This window comes from Salvelinus alpinus, chromosome 15 (assembly GCF_045679555.1).
Source record: "Salvelinus alpinus chromosome 15, SLU_Salpinus.1, whole genome shotgun sequence".
Taxonomy (NCBI): domain Eukaryota; kingdom Metazoa; phylum Chordata; class Actinopteri; order Salmoniformes; family Salmonidae; genus Salvelinus; species Salvelinus alpinus.
In genome coordinates this window covers 16,090,388-16,113,663 of record NC_092100.1, presented here as the reverse complement: position 1 = coordinate 16,113,663, position 23,276 = coordinate 16,090,388, and the positions used below count along the sequence as shown (strand labels likewise).

General features: G+C 44.2%; 1 protein-coding gene across 1 annotated transcript in view; it reads right to left on the bottom strand.

The window, feature by feature from the left end:
* The window catches only part of dph5 (diphthamide biosynthesis 5), a 56,026-nt gene that overhangs the window by 16,496 nt on the left and 16,254 nt on the right, over positions 1-23,276 (bottom strand). The window lies entirely within an intron of this gene.

Sequence of the window (23,276 nt, the reverse complement as noted above, 5' to 3'; positions counted from 1 at the left end):
TCTGTGAAGCATTTATTTGGGCTGCAATTTCTGAGGTTGGTAACTCTAATGAACTTATCCTCTGCAGCAAAGGTAACTCTGGGTCTTCCTTTCCTGTGGCGGTCCTCATGAGAGACAGTTTCATCATAGCGCTTGATGGCACTTCAAGAAACTTTCAAAGTTCTTGAAATGTTCAGGATTAACTGAGCTTCATGTCTTAAAGTAATGATGGACTGTCGTTTCTCTTTGCTTATTTGAGCTGTTCTTGCCATAATATGGACTTGGTCTTTTACCAAATAGGACTATCTTCTGTATACCACCCTTACCTTGTCACAACACAACTGATTGGCTCAAAGCATTAATAAGGATAGAAATTACATAAATTAACTTTTAACAAAGCACACCTGTTAATTGAAATGCATTCCAGGTGACTACCAAGTACAGCCAAGAGTGTGCAAAGCTGTCATCAATACAATGGGTGGCTACTAGGAAGAATCTCAAATTTAAAATAGATATATTTGTTTAACACTTTTTTGGTTATTACATGATTCCATATGTGTTATTTCATAATTTTGATGTCTTCACTACTAATCTACACTATAGAAAATATTAAAAAAATTAAGAAAAACCCTTGAATGAGTAGGTGTGTCCAAACTTTTGACTGGTACTGTACGTCTTGACTCAAAATATTATTGATTTTACAACAGAGTTGCATGACTTCCTGTAATGTGGCCGCTTTCCAGCCATCATTAGAACAGTCAGACAGCAGTTGTCGGTGGATCGTCAGGTACAGTAGGCTACAGGTTGCATATTTGGATTGTTTATAATAAGTATAAACGCACAAAGTAATGGGATTGTTAACGGCATGTATGAAGATCATACAACCACAGTGCAGAGGGCATGCCGTCATTGCTCACCAAATATACACATATTTCACTTTCTAAAGTCACTCTAAGCCTTTACTAGCCTCTATTCCTAATCACTATTTATTTAGTTAGACGAGATCATGGGGTTGTGATTTGCTCTGATTGTAGAGACTATAGTGAAAGTGAAAGGATACAGTTGTCAATGTTCCAGCCCAAGTCTAGCTCTGGAACTGGACCCCACCTACCAGAGGAGGCTGCTGAGGGGAGGACGGCTCATAATAATGGCTGGAACGGAGTGAATGGAATGGCATCAAACACATGGAAGCCATGTTTGATGTAAACTCAGCAAAAAAAGAAACGTCCCTTTTTCAGGACCCTGTCTCAAAGATAATTTGTAATAATCCAAATAACTTCACAGATCTTCATTGTAAAGGGTTTAAACACTGTTTGCCATGCTTGTTCAATGAACCATAAACAATTCATGAACATGCACCTGTGGAACAGTTGTTAAGACACTAACACCTTACAGACGGGAGGCAATTAAGGTCACAGTCATGAAAACTTAGGACACTAAAGAGGCCTTTCTACTGACTCTGGAAAACACAAAAAAAGATGCCCTGGGTCCCTGCTCATCTGCGTGAACGTGCCTTAGGCATGCTGCAAGGAGGCATGAGGACTGCAGATGTGGCCAGGACAATAAATTGCAATGTCCGTACTGTGAGACACCTAAGACAGCGCTACAGGGAGACAGGACGGACTGCTGATCGTCCTCGCAGTGGCAGACCACGTGTAACAACACCTGCACAATCCCATTGAGCACGTCTGGGACCTGTTAGATCGAAGGGTGAGGGCTAGGGCCATTCCCCCCAGAAATGTCCGGGAACTTGCAGGCGCCTTGGTGGAAGAGTGGGGTAACATATCACAGCAAGAACTGGCAAATCTGGTGCAGTCCATGAGGAGGAGATGCAAAGCAGTACTTAATGCAGCTGGTGGCCATACCAGATACTGACAGTTACTTTTGATTTTGACCCCCCCTTTGTTCAGGGACACATTATTCAATTTCTGTTAGTCACATGTCTATGGAACTTGTTCAGTTTATGTCTCAGTTGTCAAATCTTGTTATGTTCATACAAATATTTACACATGTTAGTTTGCTGAAAATAAACACAGTTGACAGTGAGAGGACGTTTATTTTTTTGCTGAGTTTATTTGATAACATTCGTCTTATTCCACTCCAGCCGTTTCCACAGGCCCGTTCTCCCTAATTAAGGTGCCACCAACCTCCTGTGCCACAGAGTTCCTCTAATCCACATGTCAAACTCATTCCATAGCACCTCCCTTGTACTTGATTGATGAATTAAGATCACTAATTAGTAAGTAAGTATCTCCCCTCACCTGGTTGTCTAGGTTTTACTTGAAAGGAAAAAACTAAAACAAGCTTACACTAGGCCCTTCATGGAATCAGTTTATGGCTGGAAAGCGAGGACCATAAGATGGCAGAAGCAGAAGTGTTGTTTGAAGTTGAAAGGACGTCCAGTACAGTTAGTGAGAAAGATGAGTGGACAACATTGAAGTCCAAGAATGGAACAAAAAGTGCTAAAATTGTTGTGGAAAATGAGTCTGATGAATCATTGCTTGTTGGAGTACTTTTTTGGATAAGGATGTTTATTTGGGAAACCCTTTGTCATGTTTTGTCTTTGATCATCATGTCTTGTCCCTGTGCTTCCCTCTGCTGGTCTTATTAGGTTCTTTCCCTCTTTCTATCCCTCTCTCTCCTCCTCCCTCTCTCCCTCTCCCGCTCTCTCTCTCTATCGTTCCGTTCCTGCTCCCAGCTGTTTCTCATTCTCCTAACGACCTCATTTACTCTTTCACACCTGTCCCCTATTTTTGCCCTCTGATTAGAGTCCCTATTTCTCCCTCTGTTTTCCGCTTCTGTCCTTGTCGGATTCTTGTTTGATGTTTGCTGTTCTGTGTCCTTGTTCCGCCCTGTCGTGTTTTTGCCTTCTTCAGATGCTGCGTGTGAGCAGGTGTCTATGTCAGCTACGGCCTGTGCCTTCCTGAAGCGACCTGCAGTCTGTGGTCGCGTCTCCAGTCGTTCCTCTCTACTGACGAGAGGATTTCAGTTTCCTGTTTTGGATTTACCTTTGATAATATCCAGGAGAATCATTGTTTGTTTAAGACTGGAATAAAGACTCTGTTTCTATTACGTCGCTTTTGGGTCCTCATTCACCAGCATAACAGAAGAATCCGACCAAGAATGGACCCAGCGACTACGGATTCTCGCAACACTGCCGTCGAGATCCAGGGAGCAATGCTCGGCAGACACGAGCAGGAATTGTCTGCTGCTCGTCATGCCGTTGAGACCCTGGCCGCTCATGTCTCCGATCTCTCAGGACAGTTTCAGAGTCTTCGTCTCGTGCCACCAGCTACTTCCTGGTCTTCCGAGTCTCCGGAGCCTAGGGTTAATAACCCACCATGTTACTCTGGGCAGCCCACTGAGTGTCGCTCCTTTCTCACCCAGTGTGATATTGTGTTCTCTCTCCAGCCCAACACATACTCAGGAGAGAGAGCTCGGATCGCTTACGTCATATCACTCCTTACTGGTCGGGCTCGGGAGTGGGGCACAGCTATCTGGGAGGCAAGGGCTGAGTGTTCTAACGTTTATCAGAACTTTAAGGAGGAGATGATACGGGTTTTTGATCGTTCAGTTTTTGGGAAGGAGGCTTCCAGGGCCCTGGCTTCCCTATGTCAAGGTGATCGATCCATAACGGATTACTCTATAGAGTTTCGCACTCTTGCTGCATCCAGTGACTGGAACGAGCCGGCGTTGCTCGCTCGTTTTCTGGAGGGACTCCACGCTGAGGTTAAGGATGAGATTCTCTCCCGGGAGGTTCCTTCCAGCGTGGACTCTTTGATTGCACTCGCCATCCGCATAGAACGACGGGTAGATCTTCGTCACCGAGCTCGTGGAAGAGAGCTCGCGTTAACGGTGTTTCCCCTCTCCGCATCTCAACCATCTCCTCCCATCGGCTCAGAGACTGAGCCCATGCAGCTGGGAGGTATTCGCATCTCGACTAAGGAGAGGGAACGGAGAATCACCAACCGCCTTTGCCTCTATTGCGGTTCTGCTGGACATTTTGTCATGTCATGTCCAGTAAAAGGCCAGAGCTCATCAGTAAGCGGAGGGCTACTGGTGAGCGCTACTACTCAGGTCTCTCCATCAAGATCCTGTACTACCTTGTCGGTCCATCTACGCTGGACCGGTTCGGCTGCTTCCTGCAGTGCCTTGATAGACTCTGGGGCTGAGGGTTGTTTTATGGACGAAGCATGGGCTCGGAAACATGACATTCCTCTCAGACAGTTAGGGAAGCCCACGCCCATGTTCGCCTTAGATGGTAGTCCTCTCCCCAGTATCAGATGTGAGACACTACCTTTAACCCTCACAGTATCTGGTAACCACAGTGAGACCATTTCCTTTTTGATTTTTCGTTCACCTTTTACACCTGTTGTTTTGGGTCATCCCTGGCTAGCATGTCATAATCCTTCTATTAATTGGTCTAGTAATTCTATCCTATCCTGGAACGTTTCTTGTCATGTGAAGTGTTTAATGTCTGCTATCCCTCCTGTTTCTTCTGTCCCCTCTACTCAGGAGGAACCTGGTGATTTGACAGGAGTGCCGGAGGAATATCATGATCTACGCACGGTCTTCAGTCGGTCCAGAGCCAACTCTCTTCCTCCTCACCGGTCGTATGATTGTTGTATTGATCTCCTTCCGGGGACCACTCCCCCTCGGGGTAGACTATACTCTCTGTCGGCTCCCGAACGTAAGGCTCTCGAGGATTATCTGTCTGTTTCTCTCGACGCCGGTACCGTGGTGCCTTCTTCCTCTCCCGCCGGAGCGGGGTTTTTCTTTGTTAAGAAGAAGGACGGTACTCTGCGCCCCTGCGTGGATTATCGAGGGCTGAATGACATAACGGTTAAGAATCGTTATCCGCTTCCCCTTATGTCGTCAGCCTTCGAGATTCTGCAGGGAGCCAGGTTCTTTACTAAGTTGGACCTTCGTAACGCTTACCATCTCGTACGCATCAGAGAGGGGGACGAGTGGAAAACGGCGTTTAACACTCCGTTAGGGCATTTTGAATACCGGGTTCTGCCGTTCGGTCTCGCTAATGCTCCAGCTGTCTTTCAGGCATTAGTTAATGATGTACTGAGAGACATGCTGAACATCTTTGTTTTCGTTTACCTTGACGATATCCTGATTTTTTCACCGTCACTCGAGATTCATGTTCAGCACGTTCGACGTGTACTCCAGCGCCTTTTAGAGAATTGTCTCTACGTGAAGGCTGAGAAGTGCGCCTTTCATGTCTCCTCTGTCACATTTCTCGGTTCTGTTATTTCCGCTGAAGGCATTCAGATGGATCCCGCTAAGGTCCAGGCTGTCAGCGATTGGCCCGTTCCTAAGTCACGTGTCGAGTTACAGCGCTTTCTCGGTTTCGCTAATTTCTATCGGCGTTTCATTCGTAATTTCGGTCAAGTGGCTGCTCCTCTCACAGCTCTGACTTCTGTCAAGACTTGCTTTAAGTGGTCCGGTTCCGCCCAGGGAGCTTTTGATCTCCTCAAGAAGCGTTTTACATCCGCCCCTATCCTTGTTACTCCTGACGTCACTAAACAATTCATTGTCGAGGTTGACGCTTCAGAGGTGGGCGTGGGAGCCATTCTGTCCCAGCGCTTCCAGTCTGACGATAAGGTCCATCCTTGCGCTTACTTTTCTCATCGCCTGTCGCCATCGGAACGCAACTATGATGTGGGTAACCGCGAACTGCTCGCCATCCGCTTAGCCATAGGCGAATGGCGACAGTGGTTGGAGGGGGCGACCGTCCCTTTTGTCGTTTGGACTGACCATAAGAACCTTGAGTACATTCGTTCTGCCAAACGACTTAATGCACGTCAAGCTCGTTGGGCGTTGTTTTTCGCTCGTTTCGAGTTCGTGATTTCCTATCGCCCGGGAAATAAGAACACCAAGCCTGATGCCTTATCCCGTCTCTTTAGTTCTCCTGTGGCTTCTACCGACCCCGAGGGGATTCTCCCTGAAGGGCGTGTTGTCGGGTTGACTGTCTGGGGAATTGAGAGACAGGTAAAGCAAGCACTCACTCACACTGCGTCGCCGCGCGCTTGTCCTAGTAACCTTCTGTTCGTTCCTGTCTCTACTCGTCTGGCTGTTCTTCAGTGGGCTCATTCTGCCAAGTTAGCTGGCCACCCCGGCGTTCGGGGTACGCTTGCTTCTATTCGCCAGCGGTTTTGGTGGCCTACTCAGGAGCGGGACACGCGCCGTTTCGTGGCTGCTTGTTCGGACTGCGCGCAGACTAAGTCAGGTAACTCTCCTCCTGCCGGTCGTCTCAGACCGCTTCCCATTCCTTCTCGACCATGGTCTCACATCGCCTTAGACTTTATTACCGGTCTGCCTTCGTCTGCGGGGAAGACTGTGATTCTTACGGTTATCGATAGGTTCTCTAAGGCGGCACATTTCATTCCCCTCGCTAAGCTTCCTTCCGCTAAGGAGACGGCACAAGTCATCATTGAGAATGTGTTCAGAATTCATGGCCTCCCGTTAGACGCCGTTTCAGACAGAGGCCCGCAATTCACGTCACAGTTTTGGAGGGAGTTCTGTCGTTTGATTGGTGCTTCCGTCAGTCTCTCTTCCGGGTTTCATCCCCAGTCTAACGGTCAAGCAGAAAGGGCCAATCAGTCGATTGGTCGCATATTACGCAGCCTTTCGTTTCGAAACCCTGCGTCTTGGGCAGAACAGCTCCCCTGGGCTGAGTACGCTCACAACTCGCTTCCTTCGTCTGCTACCGGGCTATCTCCGTTTCAGAGTAGTCTTGGTTACCAGCCTCCTCTGTTCTCGTCCCAGCTCGCCGAGTCCAGCGTTCCCTCCGCTCAGGCTTTTGTCCAACGTTGTGAGCGCACCTGGAGGAGGGTCAGGTCTGCACTTTGCCGTTACAGGGCGCAGACTGTGAGAGCCGCCAATAAACGTAGGATTAAGAGTCCTAGGTATTGTCGCGGTCAGAGAGTGTGGCTTTCCACTCGTAACCTTCCCCTTACGACAGCTTCTCGCAAGTTGACTCCGCGGTTCATTGGTCCGTTCCGTGTCTCTCAGGTCATCAATCCTGTCGCTGTGCGACTGCTTCTTCCGCGACATCTTCGTCGCGTCCACCCTGTCTTCCATGTCTCTTGTGTCAAGCCTTTTCTTCGCGCCCCCGTTCGTCTTCCCTCCCCCCCCCCCGTCCTTGTCGAGGGCGCACCTATTTACAAGGTACGGAGGATCATGGACATGCGTTCTCGGGGACGTGGTCACCAGTACTTAGTGGATTGGGAGGGTTACGGTCCTGAGGAGAGGAGTTGGGTTCCATCTCGGGACGTGCTGGACCGTTCGTTGATTGATGATTTCCTTCGTTGCCGCCAGGGTTCCTCCTCGAGTGCGCCAGGAGGCGCTCGGTGAGTGGGGGGGTACTGTCATGTTTTGTCTTTGATCATCATGTCTTGTCCCTGTGCTTCCCTCTGCTGGTCTTATTAGGTTCTTTCCCTCTTTCTATCCCTCTCTCTCCTCCTCCCTCTCTCCCTCTCCCGCTCTCTCTCTCTATCGTTCCGTTCCTGCTCCCAGCTGTTTCTCATTCTCCTAACGACCTCATTTACTCTTTCACACCTGTCCCCTATTTTTGCCCTCTGATTAGAGTCCCTATTTCTCCCTCTGTTTTCCGCTTCTGTCCTTGTCGGATTCTTGTTTGATGTTTGCTGTTCTGTGTCCTTGTTCCGCCCTGTCGTGTTTTTGCCTTCTTCAGATGCTGCGTGTGAGCAGGTGTCTATGTCAGCTACGGCCTGTGCCTTCCTGAAGCGACCTGCAGTCTGTGGTCGCGTCTCCAGTCGTTCCTCTCTACTGACGAGAGGATTTCAGTTTCCTGTTTTGGATTTACCTTTGATAATATCCAGGAGAATCATTGTTTGTTTAAGACTGGAATAAAGACTCTGTTTCTATTACGTCGCTTTTGGGTCCTCATTCACCAGCATAACACCCTTTTGAAGTCACAAGGATTGTGAAGGCGGTGTTGGAAAAAGTGGATGTAGTCAAAGTAACCAGGAGTAGTATGGTGTTGATATGGTGTGTATCTAAAGAGCAAAAGGAGTTTGCATTGTGCCTCACGAAATTATCGACGCATGAAGTGAACAGCTTTGATTTTCAGAGCAGGGCACCAGTAAAAGGTGTCATTTCTGGTGTCTGTTGGACATTGATAATCAATATCTTTGCCAAAAAATTCCAGGAGTAGTGAATGTACGTCACTTGGCTGGTATGGAGGGAAAAGGGAGCTAAGTGTATCTGTATTATTGATGTTTGATGAGTATTTATCGCCGTAAAAGCGTTCGTGCAAAACCTGATGCAATGAAAGAAGTGTAAAAAGTTTGGCCATGTGTGAAGTGTTTGCAGACGGAAGGAATATGTTATTGAAGAGTCTGAATTTTAAATGTTTCAACTGTGGTGGGGGTCATATTTCCCGAATTCCCTGAGTGCACTGTTAGGGTGAAAGGGGTTGAGGTGTCAAGGATCAAGGCTGTACAGCAAATCTCCTATGTGGAGGCAGTGAAGAGCATTGAAAGGGCAAGAGGCCACAGCAAATGTTATACTTCAATCAAGTGATCTGGATACACGTATTGTGAAAAGGTGGTTTTTGTAGCATTTTTAGCCACAGTTATTAATTGTACTGCACAAGTGTCCAAGAAGTCCAAGAAGCTGGACATCATTATATCTGCAGCAGAGAAGTTTTTGGGCCTCCAAGACTTAACGGCAGAAGCACTGCCAGGAAATGTCCCGCCATCACAGAATCCTTCTGAGCCTGTGTAGGGACCTGATTAAAACAGAAAAGCAGGCTGATTTAGTTTAATATTTCATTACTGATAGTTTGTAAGGAATATAAATATTTTACCCCACATTTGTTCCTTTTTGGATCATTATTATCCACCTGTACAGTAGGTGGCGGAATGCACATATAATTGTTGCAAACACCATTATACCAAAAAGGAAGAAGAGTTTGAGGCCCTGCTCTAATCTGACTGGAATGTGTTTGGAGTTTAGATTCTAGTTGATTCATTGTATTCTAGGTCATTCATGTATTGTAAAACTATACCCAGGGAGCAGCACTTGGGGCTGGTTCAGGCAATACCCAAGCTCTTGCATCAGTGTAGCCTACAGTGTAAACAAAGATGCCTAGAGATGATCTGGAAAATACCTGTTATCCAATCTCCTTCCCTTCAATAAAGTATTTGACATTATCTGACCACGTTTCATTAAATCAATATAATGTTCAGAAAAATGCAGCATTTTGGCACCAAATGGAGAACTTTGGTAATGAAAACCTAGATTTAGAGAAAGGGTTTGAGGATAGAGGCCAACAGTGAAGGGATTTGCGTGCCCCATCTTGTCTCTACGCAACAGCTCTTTCAATGACCTGCTTTGAATGAACAGACTGAGTGAGGCACTACCATTGTGCTGGGATGGGGAAGCAGTGTGTGTTTCCTAAACCTCCAGTCTTGGACTCATTTGCCACTCATTTGCCATTTGCGTTTCAGCCAACACATAATCCATGAAAGTGACAAAAATTACAGTAAACAGGAGTTAACTCTCACAAGATCAGAGTGTGATATCACTGACACCAAGAGAGGAAATTAAGACTATTTTATGATCTATTTCAAGACATATGAAACCTGATCTGGTGAGATTGCTAATGGCTTCCTACATGTTGAGCATTTTGGCACCAAATGGAGAACTTTGGTAATGAAAACCTAGATTTAGAGAAAGGGTTTGGTTGAAGGAAGAGCGACAGAGGGCAGTCATACAACTGCCTGTAAAGATCGTCTAGAGCTGATAGCCAGCCATTGTGTGCAAAAACAAATAGAAGGTATTAACAGGACTGTCTGGGGAAGAGTTCTGTGGTGTAAATTAAATGAACACCAATTTAAAAAGATCAGACATTCTTATCTTCCATCTCAAAAACAGGAAAAAGAAGACGGGTGACTTATGTGATGAAGGCAGTTTCTATTTATTAGAAGCTACTCAATCAAGACTGCAAACTGGGTTTTGGGGTTAGTTTAACATACCATTCAGTTACATATTCATTCACAGGTTTTTTTTCAATCAATGTGCATTTTGGTTTCACTCTAAGCATTGTTTTGCTGAGGACACGCATCCAAACGTACATCTTTGAAGACCAAGGTTGGATTTCTCTAGAAACCTAATTTCCCGGCTTGATTAAATGGGCCCCTTAATTGAATGTGGTATTAGAGATCTAACAGTTGAAGTGAGAGTTGAAAGAATTGGAACACGTCCCCTAACTCTAAGGCATTAACCATCTGGTCCACCAATGAACCATTTGGTAAAAGGTCATTATTTGAATAGCGTGTCAAATTATCTGTTTCTTTATGATTCAAGTTACTAATTGAAACGTGGTGGTCAATATTTAATTCCCTTTAAATAAAGTATTTCCTGTCGGATAACAACCTCTCCCTCAGCGTAATCAAGAAAAAGGAGATGATTGTGGACTACAGGAAAAGGAGGACTGAGCACGCCCCCATTCTCATCGACGGGGCCGTAGTGGAGCAGATTGAGAGCTTCAAGTTCTTTGGTGTCCACATCACCAACAAACTATCATGGTCCAAGCACACCAAGACAGTCGTGAAGAGGGCACGACAAATCCTATTCCCCCTCAGGAGACTGAAAAGATTTGGCATGGGTCCTCAGATCCTCAAAAGGTTGTACAGCTGCACCATCGAGAGCATCCTGATGGGTTGCATCACTGCCTGGTATGGCAACTGCTCGGCCTCCGACCGCAAGGCACTACAGAGGGTAGTATATACGGTCCAGTACATCACCAGGGCCAAGCTTCCTGCCATCCAGGACCTCTATACCAGGCGGTGTCAGAGGAAGGCCCTAAAAATTATCAAAGACTCCATCCACCAAAGTCATAGACTGTTCTCTCTGCTACCGCACGGCAAGCAGTACCGGAGCGCCAAGTCTAGGTCCAAGAGGCTTCTTAACAGGTTCTACCCCCAAGCCATAAGACTCCTGAACATCTAATCAAATGGCTACCCAGACTATTTGCATTGCCCACCCCCTCTTTCACACCACTGCTACTCTGTTATTATCTATGCATAGTTCACTTTAAATAACTCTACCTACATGTACATATTACTTCAATTACCTCGACTAACCGGTGCTCCACACATTGACTCTGTACCGGGACCCCCTGTATATAGTCTCGCTATTGTTATTTTACTGCTGCTCTTTAATTACTTGTTTGTTTTATTTCTTATTCTTATTCATATTTTTTTTAACTGCGTTGTTGGTTAGGGGCTTGTAAGTAAGCATTTCACTGTAAGGTCTACCTGTTGTATTTGGGGCATGTGACAAATAAAATTTGATTTGATCTACTTCACATTTTTAAACTTTGTTTCCAGCATAACATCAGAATGATTTGTCTTCCCTAAAGGTGAGGAATTAAATACTGTATATTTCGTAATGTACGTGAAAGAAAATTATTTCCTTAAGGGCTTGCCAGTGCTTCTTCCTTGCCACCCCAGCCTGTTCCCTGCCTCCCCAGCCTGTTCCCTGCCACCCCAGCCTGTTCCCTGCCACCCCAGCCTGTTCCCTGCCACCCCAGCCTGTTCCCTGCCTCCCCAGCCTGTTCCCTGCCACCCCAGCCTGTTCCCTGCCACCCCAGCCTGTTCCCTGCCACCCCAGCCTGTTCCCTGCCACCCCAGCCTGTTCCCTGCCACCCCAGCCTGTTCCCTGCCACCCCAGCCTGTTCCCTGCCACCCAGCCTGTTCCCTGCCTCCCCAGCCTGTTCCCTGCCTCCCCAGCCTGTTCCCTGCCACCCCAGCCTGTTCCCTGCCTCCCCAGCCTGTTCCCTGCCACCCCAGCCTGTTCCCTGCCACCCCAGCCTGTTCGCTGCCACCCCAGCCTGTTCCCTGGGAAACTTCGCCAGGCCAGCATCTGAAAACAATTTGGTTCTTAATGAGAATTTACTTCACACAAGTGGTGTGGGAAAATGGGGGGGTGAAAGAGAGGGGGATAAAGAGAGAGATGACGGAAAGAGGAATGGAGTTCTGCTCCTTGGACACTCAACATGGACTGCCCTGTGCCTGTTTATGTACAGTACTTGAAGGAATAATGTCTGGGTCAAGGTGGTCTTTTTCTATTAGCGCAGCAGTTTTGATGCTTCTCGGCTCAAATACTCTGCAATGATGCTCTTTTCCTTATGAAGTATAGTAGATGTGTTGCTTTGTCTCTCCTTATAATTGTACTGGAAGAATGGGTAGATGATATGATACACTTTTGAAGCGTGTCACTCTTCTCTGTCTAATATTAGGTATCTAGGCTTATCAACCTATCAGCTCTACCTAATTCACCTAATATTGCACGACTCTCTGATTAACCCTTCAAGTGGTAAACAGCCTGGCTCTGCCCTGGCACCGCTCCTCCCCAAACCTGCAATTGGGGCCCAATTAATGGCTGCGGTTGTTGTTTTAGTGGCTGATTATGTAATGGCATTCTGTGCTCCTCCTCTGAGCTGATTCAGTCTGCCAGCTTTCACTGGAACTCTGTTGTCCTGTGGTCCCTTTTCTCTCCCGTTTTGTTTGAGTCCAGTCAGCCAGTGGCAAATTGTCCCAATATGGCAATATGGTTGGACTGTGTTCTGGTGAGTGTCCTCCTCACACACATAAACATGAACTATTTCCCAGTCCTGAGCCCCTTGGTTAAATCTACTATAACTCAGCATCGGGAGGACTTTCAGAGTAAAGGTGCAACTTGTTTTGTATCCTAAAAAGGAGTCAGAGAGGGGATGGGGAGAGTTGTGTAGAGAAAGTGAGATACAGTGTGGACTAAAAGAGAGTGAGCGTAAATATGGTGTTTGAATGTAGCTATTTGGAGACATTTAAAAAAAAAAAAGAAGTTCCCAATCTTATTTTAATATAATATATGCCACTTGGCAAATGCTTTTATCCAAAGCCACTTACAGTTATGCGATCCCACTGGAATAGAACCAATACCCTTGGCCTAGCCAGCAGGCATCACTGCCCACATATCAACATGACAGTGCAGTATAACAATTAGAATTAGTAGAAACAAATTTAGCACAAACTACAAGCAACTAATATAAACAGCAGGAAGGCTGCCTTGTACTCCTATGCTCTTATCTGGGCATGAAACGACTTGTTTCCTCCACTGGCTGCAGTCAGACCTCTCCCACGTCTCACAGTGTCAGGTAGTCCCCTATGTCAGGTAGATGTTGCTGACTGTGAACCAGATACTGTATGTCAGGGGAATTGTCAAGAATTTGTTTCTTTAGACCTGGTCTGTTGTCATAGCCCCCCGATGCCCTCAACAACCCCCAAGGCGCACACTGGAGAGAAACCTGCTCTTGAAATAGTGGAGGTGGTATTGTGACATGGAAATGAGGGTAGAAGAACAGCATAGATGACGTTTTATCACTGGAACCATGTAGACAACATTTTTGTCTCAGACTAAGAGAAAGTGGATGGAGTACTTCACAAGTTGAAGCATTCCTGGTGGCAGGTAGCCTAGTGGTTAAGAGCGTTGGGCCAGTAACCGAAAGGTTGCTGGTTCGAGTCCCTGAGCCAACTAGGTGAAAAATCTGTCTGTGCCCTTGAGCAAGGCTCTTAACCCTAAATGCTCCTGCAAGTCGTTCTGGATAAGAACATCTGCTAAAAAACATCTACATCTTATTCATTAATGAGCCTGACATGTATTGTGAATTCAACTTAGTGAAATATGACAATGATTATTTCTACCAAATGCATTTCACTGGACTGACGAGCAATGTTCCATGGCAGGATAACCATGTTTCAGCAATGAGACAAAATTGTTGGACTTATTGGAAAAGTCCTTACACATATCATAACAACACATATCCTAACGACGGATAAACCCAACATGCAAACAATGGAAGGTCAATGTGAGAGGTGACAAAGATGTTCGCTATGTGGATGACTACCAGGAGAAAACACCTTTACAATTGCATCCCTGAAACTACGAGAGGAATTCAATGCATTTCCAGAAATGGGATGCAATGGGATGTACAGACGAGAATGGCTAATTTCCTGGTGACATCCAGGCTTCCTGTCAGTAGCGTGTCCTCAGCAACCCACAGAGATACACACATTGTTCTCCAAAAATTGTAGGGTACACACACTGACTCAGTTCAAAGGAAAAAAGTTGGAGAGGTGAGTTTGCAATTGCAAAATGTGACAACCAAAATTTGGCTCTGGTAACAATGGGATGTTCTCTGGGCAATTGATCAAAAAGATGAGGGGACGAGGAAATTAAAGATCAGGAAGGTGAATATGGCAGTGAGTAGTTCAGGCCATAGCTTTACTGTAACCTAACGCCATTTAGCTGGTGTTGACTAATAGCATCCAGCCATACATTCCTTAGTAGGGGTTTTAATATGCTATAACCAGATGTTTTTAGACCTGGATCTCCTGAAAATAAAAAGGTTAACACTACATTATGGGGCCTTCGGAAATGTTTGAGGCCGCACAAAACTTCCCAACTTCAGGAGTAAATTAATGCTAACAGTGAAAATGTACACTGAACAAAAATATAAATGCAACATGTAAAGTGTTGGTCTCATGTTTCATGAACTGGAATAAAAGATCCCGGAAATGTTCCATACGCACAAAAAGCTTATTTCTATAATTTTTTGCACAATGTGTTTACATTTCTCCTCTGTCAAGATAATCCATCCACCTGATAGGTGTGTCATATCAAGAAGCTGATTAAACAGCATGATCATTACACAGGTGCACCTTGTGATTGGGAACAATAAAAGGCCACTCTAAAATGTGCAGTTTTGTCACAGAACACAATGCCACTGATATTTCAAGTTGAGGGAGCGTGCAATTGGCATGCTGACTGTAGGAATGTCCACCAGAGCTATTGCCAGATAATTTAATGTTCATTTCTCGACTATAAGCAGCCTCCAGCATCGTTTTAGAGAATTGGGCAGTACGTCCAACCGGCCTCGCAACCGCAGACCACGTGTATGGCATCGTTTCGGCGAGCAGTTTACTGATGTCAACGTTGTGAACAGAGTGCCCTATGGTGGCGGTGGGGTTATGGTATGGGTAGGCATAAGCTACGGACAACAAACACAATTGCATTTTATCGATGGCAATTTGAATGCACAGAAATACTGTGACAAGATCGTGAGGCCCATTTATTTTAAGGTATCTGTGACCAACATGCACATCTGTATTCCCAGTCATTTGAAATCTATAGATTAGGGCCTAATTAAACTACTTAAATTGACCGATTTTCTCATTTGAACTGTAACTCAGTAAAATCTTTGAAATTGTTGCATGTTGCATTTGTATATATTTTTTTCCAGTATAAAACCAATTTAAAAAAGATGCAGGTTGATTTAAAAGCTGTAGCCAGCCAATGTTGTGCAAACCTTGCAGTGACACAAAGCGTCTAGTAAATCTGGCCCTATAGGTAAATGAGCCTGTATGGTTGTGATGGAGCAGGGTAGAGTAGTGTTTGATAGCAGACCCCAGTCTGTGGGTGAATCCCTGTAGAATGGCCCTCTCCTTCTCTGGGGTCCTCTTAGCATTCATTGAAGCACAGTGTTCAAGTCCACGGGGCCTGAATGAGCCCCCTTTGTGCAGTAATTGGAGATGGTTCTGTTGGGGCTAACAATGAAGTGCTGGGCCTCCCCTCCTTCTCCCTATCTCCTTCCCTTCATTTCTCTTCACCACTGTCATTCTCATCACGCTCTCCAAACGCTCTGCTCCAACAGTTGTGTAACTTTTTGCATAAATACGTATAAACAAACAGAGCACGAATGTCTGGGATTGATTTATGTTTTTGGGGAAAACAATTTTTTCAAAGTCCTTGACATTGTTTCCTTTGAGCACCTGTGAACCTATTTCTCTAGCTGCTAAATACTGCAGGTATTTGCAGGTACAATGCATTCAAAAGCATTCAGACCCCTTGACTTTTTCCACATTTTGTTACGTTACAGCATTATTCTAAAATGGATTAAATACAACATTTTACTCATCAATCTACACACAATAGCCCATAATGACAAAGCAAAAACAGTTTTTTTGATTTTTGCAAATGTATTACAAATAAAAAACAGAAATATCTTACTTACGTAAATATTCATAAACCCTTTGCTATGAGACTCGAAATTGAATTGAGTTCAGGTGCATCCTGTTTCCATTGATCATCCTTGAGATGTTTCTACAACTTGGTTGGAGTCCACCTGTGGTAATTTCAATTGATTGGACATGATTTGGAAAGGCACACGTCTATATCAGGTCACACAGTTGACAGTGCATGTCAGAGCAAAAACCAAGCCATGCGGTTTAAGGAATTGTTCGTAGAGCTCCAAGACAGGATTGTGTCGAGGCACAGCTAGATCTGGGGAAGGGTACCAAAAAATGTATGCAGAATTGAAGGTCCCCAAGAACACAGTGGCCTCCATCATTCTTAAATGGAAGAAGTTTGGAACCACAAAGAATCTTCCAGGAGCTGGCCGCCCGGCCAAACTGAGCAATCGGGTGAGAAGGGCCTTGGTCAGGGAGGTGACCAAGAACACTATGGTCACTCTGACAGAGCTCCAGAGGTCCTCCGTGGAGATGGGAGAACCTTCCAGAAGGACAACCATCTCTGCAGCACTCCACCAATCAGGCCTTTAGGGTAGAGTGGTCAAACGAAAGCCACTCCTCAGTAAAAGGCACATTAATGCCCACTGGGAGCCCACTGGGAGCACCTAGAGGACTCAGACCATGAGAAACAAGATTATCTGGTCTGATGAAACCTAGATTGAACTCTTTGGCCTGAATGCCAAGCGTCACGCCTCGAGAGAACCTGGCACCATCCCTATGATGAAGCATGGTGGTGGCGGCAGCATCATGCTGTGGGGATGTTTTTCAGCGGCAGGGACTGGGAGACTAGTCAGGATTGAGGGAAAGATGAACGGAGCAAAGTACAGAGAGATCCTGGATGTAAACCTGCTCCAGAACACTCAGGACCTCCGACTGGGGTGAAGGTTCACCTTCCAACAGGTAACGACCCTAAGCACACAGCCAAGACAATGCAGGAGTGGATTTGGAACAAGTCTCTGAATGTCCTTGAGTGGCCCAGCCAGAGCTCAGACTTGAACCCGATCGAACATCTCTGAAGAGACCTGAAAATAGCTGTGCAGCGACACTCCCCATCCAACCTAACAGAGCAATACAGGTGTGCCAAGCTTCTAGCGTCATACCCAAGAAGACTCAAGGCTGTTATAGCTGCCAAAGGTGCTTCAACAAAGTACAGAGTAAAGGGTCTGAATATTTATATAAATGTGATATTAAAGTTTTCTATTTCTAAAAAATTTGTTAAAATTTATGAAAACCTGTTTTTGCTTTGTCATTATTGGGTATTGTGTGTAGATTGATGAGGAAAAAAATATATTTAATACATTTTCGAATAAGGCTGTAAAATGTGGAAAAAGTCAAGGGGTCTGAATACTTTCCGAATGCACTATGTATATAGCATATTTCTGCTACAGCTGAATAAACATCAAGAGAATCCATAAGTTCCTGTCCAATTTCTGGTCAAGTGCTTTTCCCACTTTCATACATTATGCAAACAGGATCTGGAAGCAAGGAATTATAGTTGTCTCAGCTGGAATCGTTTCCATGTCCTGTCTGAGCCGGAAGGTTGAACTTGAAAATCCAGAATCCACTTTACAAGTAGAAGATTATGGGAGATCAACACATAAAATTAGATGGAAAAGACAGTGTCATAACTAAAGTAAGGTAGTAACTCAGTTTCCTGTTCAGCAATTCTAGATATTTGGGTTAAACAAGATGCACTAAAAGCTTCAGTCACTCAAAAAGTAATATTTAAATCCGAACTGGTTTTCTAGCAGATTAGTCAGAATGTCTTACCCCATGTTCAAGAATGGCCTTTTACCTTTTATTCAGATTACAACCTCTCACTTTCAGTTATTTGAAAATCTAAAAGAAAATCACTATTTTTAAACAAGCCATAGAAAGTTGTTTGAGATTTCAGTTTAATCCACCAGAAAAGACAGAATAAATATTACAACAAATATTATGGTTAAACTCAAATATACAAATTATTAAAAATCCAATATTTTGGATATAAAATAAAAGGGTTAAATCTTTGTAAATGTCTGCTCTACTCACAATTACAACCAACTAATTGCAGCATTACTGCAAAAATGGAAGAGGCAAGTGGAAGGTGAAGAAAGTAAGGAACTTGTCTGTCGGCCCTGCATTAAAGACCAAAATTGGCTAAAGAAATTGTGATAAATAAAAAAGTATACCAGTTTCATTGACAGCTGTGTCATATAGATTACAAAATAGTTGGAAAGAGATTTTTGATGTACCGATTCCACGGCACATGGTTTATGAACTGATACACAAAACAATGCTGGATTCAAAACTTTCAATTAAAATTATTGCAACAAATAGAATGTTATATACACTACCGTTCAAAAGTTTGGGGTCACTTAGAAATGTCCCTGTTTTTGAAAGAAAATGACATTTTTTGTCCATTAAAATAACATCAACTTGATCAGAAATACAGTGTAGACATTGTTCATGTTGTAAATGACTATTGTAGCTGGAAACGGCTGATTTTGAATGGAATATTTACATAGGCGTACAGAGGCTCATTATCAGCAACCATCACTCTTGTGTTCCAATGGCACGTTGTGTTAGCTAATCCAAGTTTATCATTTTAAAAGGCTAATTGATCATTAGAAAAACCTTTTGCAATTGTTAGCACAGCTGAAAACTGTTGTGCTGATTAAAGACGCAATAAATCCGGCCTTTTTTAGACTAGCTGAGTATCTGGAGCATCAGCATTTGTGGGTTCGATTACAGGCTCAAAATGGCCAGAAACAAAGACTTTCCTCTGAAACTCTTCAGTCTATTCTAGGGGCGGCAGGTAGCCTAGTGGTTAGAGCGTTGGGCCAGTAACTGAAAGGTTGCTAGATTGAATCCCCCATCTGTTGTTCTGCCCCTGAACAAGGCAGTTAACCCACTGTTCCTAAGCCGTCATTGTAAATAAGAATTTGTTCTTAACTGACTTGCCTAGTTAAATAAAAAATACAAATTCTGAGAAATGAAGGCTATTCCATGCGAGAAATTGCCAAGAAACTGAAGATCTCATACAGCGCTGTGTACTACTCCCTTAACAGAACAGCGCAAACTGGCTCTAACCAGAATAGAAAGAGGAGTGGGAGGCCCGGTGCACAACTGAGCAAGAGGACAAGTACATTAAAGTGTCTAGTTTGAGAAACAGACACCTCGCAAGTCCTAACTGGCAGATATGGCTTTTTCTTTGCAACTCTGCCTAGAAGGCCAGCATCCTGGAGTCGCCTCTTCACGGGTCACGTTGAGACTGGTGTTTTGCGGGTACTATTTAATGAAGCTAACAGTTGAGGACTTGTGAGGCATCTGTTTCTCAAACTAGACACTCTAATGTACTTGTCCTCTTGCTCAGTTTGGTCACTAGGGCCTCCCACTCCTCTTTCTATTCTGGTTAGAGACAGTTTTAGTCCCATGCTTTTTGAAGGATGTGACTAAAAACAAACAAAATATATCTATTGTAAAGTATACTGTGTCCGTAAAATGGTTATAGTATGTATAAGCTGGAAGTAGAAGCCTAAGAGTTGTTGTCCATTAGTTTACTCCAATTATGGGAAGGATGGTACGGTTAGGAAAATATATTTAAAAAATACAGTACCAGTCAAAAGTTTGGACACACCTACTCATTCCAGGGTTTACTACACGATTCCATATTCGTTATTTCATAGTTTGTCTTCAGTATTATTCTACAATGAAAATAGTAAAAAATAAATAAAATCCCTTAAAAGAGTAGGTGTTCTAAAACTTTAGACCAGTAAAGTATATCGAAGAACACCAATAAATCATGTAGACATAAGTTTGTAAGTGTATTGACTGAAAGGGTATTTGGGGACACAGGTAGATAGTGATCATTAGAAGGGCCTAACCGCTCTAAACTGCTCAATTGAAGTGGACTCAGTCTAGGTAATTCTACATTCCTTTAGGACTTTAGGTCTTTCTCGCTCTCTTGTATCTTGTGCTACGATGTTCTCTTCTCATTCTCACACAAAACGCAAGTGCCAGCTGTAAAACCAGTCATTGTACAAGTTTCTACTGAACAAGAGTTGAAATGCTATAACCAGCAAGAGCTTTGTGCCACTCAAAGTGCAGGACACACCATGTGAAAAGGCAATTATTATTGTTCAATAGGTTCATTTTTTTGCTCTCCTCCTGAAGTCACCTCGGCTGGTCGACAGCTATTGCATTGTTCTGACCCAGGCTGGGAAAATAACTCGAAGACATTAAACATCTCCCCGGCTTAGAATGTGACATTTGAGTCATTGTGGAAAGAAATACAATGCCACACAATGGAGCCCCTCATAAAAAAAATACACACATTCAAAAAGGTGGCTAAATACTGTTACATACTGTTATTATTACCCTACCGTCAATCACCGCCGTACACAATATACACAGGGGCTCCCAACGTTGATGTCTGACTCAGTCTGAAAGGTTAGTCTCACCGGGCAATACTTCCCAGGAAAGCCAAGGCCAGCTGTCGAACTGCAGATAAACTACTCCACATCTCTCAGGCTGTACTACAGATAAACTACTCCACATCTCTCAGGCTGAACTGCAGATAAACTACTCCACATCTCTCAGGCTGTACTACAGATGAACTACTCCACATCTCTCAGGCTGTACTACAGATAAACTAATCCACATCTCTCAGGCTGTACTACAGATAAACTACTCCACATCTCTCAGGCTGTACTACAGATAAACTACTCCACATCTGTCAGGCTGTACTACAGATAAACTACTCCACATCTCTCAGGCTGTACTACAGATAAACTACTCCACATCTCTCAGGCTGAACTGCTGTATTTCTGGTGTACAACATATTGTGTAAGAAGCATGTAGTAGTTGTGAAATGAATAGCCTGGTTACCACTTAAGATTACATTTTGTTACCACTAACGATTCTACAAATAAAGCTGATTTCTGTATCATTATTGGAGAGAAACAATGACAGCAATTCTCAGTTCAGCTGACATAATATGGAGGGTTGAGCCACAGTATTTCTGTTTCCCCTTATTGTCATGTGCATTTTCCAGCAGGGGGTAAGACATATTTAAATCAACTTTAGACATTACTATTCAATAAAGATTTTTGTTAGCTTATTACTTTGCTGTAGTTCTGTCCAGAGGGGCAGCAAAGCAGAAACATGTACGTCTGCTTGGTCAGGATTGATCTGGATTAGCTCTGTGTTTGTTTAGGGTTTTAATGCCTTACCCAGACGTCTTCATTGGGTGCAGGACACTCATGATAACAGACAAACAAACACAGCAGCCCGAAGTCACTCACAAACTCTAGTAAGGAGTTGCCCACAAGCTCAGGTCAAGCAGTGGTTGAAAAAGTACCCAACTGTCATACTTGAGTAAAAGTAAAAATACCTTAATAGAAAATGACTCAAGTAAAAGTCACCCAGTAAAAAACTACTTGAGTAAAAGTCTAAAAGGTATTTGGTTTTAAATATACTTAAGTATCAAAAGGTAAATGTAATTGAAAAAATATACTTAAGTATCAAAGTATAAACCATTTCAAATTCCTTATATTAAGCAAACCAGACAGCGCACCACACACACACGAAGTCGGAAGTTTACATACACTTAGGTTGGAGTCATTAAAACTAGTTTTTCAACCACTCCACAAATGTCTTGTTAACAAACTATAGTTTGGCAAGTCGGTTAGGGCATCTACTTTGTGCATGACACAAGTAATTTTTCCAACAATTGTTTACAGACAGATTATTTCACTGTATCACAATTCCAGTGGGTCAGAAGTTTACATACACTAAGTTGACTGTGCCTTTAAACAGTTTGTAAAATTCCAGATAATGATGTCATGGCTTTAGAAGCTCCGTTTTAGGACCACTATTGTTTTCACTATATATTTTACCTCTTGGGGATGTCATTCGAAAACATAATGTTAACTTTCACTGCTATGCGGATGACACACAGCTGTACATTTCAATGAAACACGGTGAAGCCCCAAAGTTGCCCTCGCTAGAAGCCTGTGTTTCAGACATAAGGAAGTGGATGGCTGAAAACGTTCTACTTTTAAACTCGGACAAAACAGAGATGCTTGTTCTAGGTCCCAAGAAACAAAGAGATCTTCTGTTGAATCTGACACTTAATCTTGATGGTTGTAAAGTCGTCTCAAATAAAACTGTGAAGGACCTCGGCGTCACTCTGGACCCTGATCTCTCTTTTGACGAACATATCAAGACTGTTTCAAGGACAGCTTTTTTCCATCTACGTAACATTGCAAAAATCAGAAACTTTCTGTCCAAAAATGATGCAGAAAAATGTATCCATGCTTTTGTTACGTCTAGGTTAGACTACTGCAATGCTCTACTTTCCGGCTACCCGGATAAAGCACTAAATAAACTTCAGTTAGTGCTAAATACGGCTGCTAGAATCCTGACTAGAACCAAAAATTTGATCATATTACTCCAGTGCTAGCCTCCCTACACTGGCTTCCTGTTAAGGCAAGGGCTGATTTCAAGGTTTTACTGCTAACCTACAAAGCATTACATGGGCTTGCTCCTACCTATCTTTCCGATTTGGTCCTGCTGTACATACCTACACGTACGCTACGGTCACAAGACGCAGGTTTCCTAATTGTCCCTAGAATTTCTAAGCAAACAGCTGGAGGCAGGGCTTTCTCCTATAGATCTCCATTTTTATGGAATGGTCTGCCTACCCATGTGAGAGACGCAGACTCGGTCTCAACTTTTAAGTCTTTACTGAAGACTCATCTCTTCAGTGGGTCATATGATTGAGTGTAGTCTGGCCCAGGAGTGTGAAGGTGAACGGAAAGGCTCTGGAGCAACGAACCGCCCTTGCTGTCTCTGCCTGGCCGGTTCCCCTCTCTCCACTGGGATTCTCTGCCTCTAACCCTATTACAGGGGCTGAGTCACCGGCTTACTGGTGCTTACTGGTGCTCTTTCATGCCGTCCCAACTTGAGTGGGTTGAGTCACTGACATGATCTTCCTGTCTGGGTTGGCGCCCCCCCCTTGGGTTGTGCCGTGGCGGAGATCTTTGTGGGCTATACTCGGCCTTGTCTCAGGATGGTAAGTTGGTGGTTGAAGATACCCCTCTAGTGGTGTGGGGGCTGTGCTTTGGCAAAGTGGGTGGGGTTATATCCTTCCTGTTTGGCCCTGTCCTGGGGATGGGGATGGGGCCACAGTGTCTCCTGACCCCT